Source organism: Stegodyphus dumicola, chromosome 9 (genome assembly GCF_044657685.1).
Source record: "Stegodyphus dumicola isolate Sdum_Otavi_A_Nest chromosome 9, ASM4465768v1".
Lineage (NCBI taxonomy): Eukaryota > Metazoa > Arthropoda > Arachnida > Araneae > Eresidae > Stegodyphus > Stegodyphus dumicola.
The window spans coordinates 41,309,172-41,310,351 of NC_140776.1; the positions used below are offsets into that span (position 1 = coordinate 41,309,172).

General features: G+C 37.7%; 1 long non-coding RNA gene across 1 annotated transcript; it reads right to left on the minus strand.

Annotated features, from left to right (window-relative positions):
* Window positions 1-217: 217 nt before the first annotated feature.
* On the minus strand, window positions 218-733 carry LOC118188503 (uncharacterized). The gene is made up of 2 exons (XR_015043199.1): window positions 572-733; window positions 218-463 (listed from the first exon to the last, which is right to left on the minus strand). It is a non-coding gene; the product is annotated as an uncharacterized LOC118188503 (long non-coding RNA).
* Between the last annotated feature and the right edge of the window lie 447 nt (window positions 734-1,180).

Consider the following 1,180-nt stretch of genomic DNA (forward strand, 5'->3'; position numbering starts at 1 on the left):
AGATCAGACTTTTTTCGTTCTTCTTCAAAAGCATCCTTTTGTATAAGAAAAAATAAGGTTTTTTTCGGCTTTCTTGAATTCTTCAGCGGATATATTAGCCAGGCGATTTTTATTTTTCATATAAGCGAATCGGAATCTTAACATCCAAGCGATAGTTCGTACAATCATAGAATATTTTGAAATCTGGAGGCAAGTTTAGCTAGAATAGTTTCAACCATTGAATTCTTCGCTGAAATGACAGTTTGACGTCGTTCTTTAACGATTTCTTTCATATCAGTAAGGATCATTTAAAGCCAAGTTTCTGGAGGTTACTTCAGAAATTCGGGTCCTGTCTACCATTGGGATTTTAGGAGTTGCAATGGATAGCATCCTCTTGATAATAAATCACCAGGTTTTAAGATCCCTGGTATATGCTTCCAACATCCTTCTTTGCTGTAATCTTGAATCTCTTTAACTCGGTTTTCTACAAAAACAGACCAATAATTTTGCTTCTTTAGCCATATTATTATTTATATCCATATTGTTATCATTACTTCTAACTAATTAATAAAGGTAAAACAAAACTGCTTACCTTGTTCCAGTGGGTTCGGTCTGGGCCACTGGATGAATTCTTCTCTGGGAATACCTGCAAAATCTTGAAGGGGATAATCCATAAATGTTAAACTTTCTTAACACAAACATATTTAATGAAGACGCAAACGGTTACAGAATATTTACATAATGAAAGGTTTAAATGTTCACACGACGCAGCGTGCGACTTCTCAGTTCCGAGTTCTCGTGATCTCTAAGCGAGAGTTCAGAGTTCAAGATGACGTCACTCAGCCATTGGATGTCAGCAAGAGTTGAGTTGCAACATCCTCCCGCCCGGAAGGACAATTGCTGTAATTGTCCTTATTACATTCCACCTCCACCGGATATAGTAATTGCACTGGTCTTTAATCGTATGTCCATTGGGCAAGCGGACAGCACAGGCTCTCACCTTGCCATCTCTTCCAGGAAAGATTTCCATTATGATGCCCATCTTCCACATCAGCCTTGGAATTTTATCTTCATGTACTAATACAATAGTTCCTTTCTTCAAACAGGTTCCTGTTTTCACCAGTTTGGAATGATGAGCAGATTTTAAATTCATCAAATAATCCTGCCTCCATTTTCGCCAGATTCTTTCTACCAGTATCTG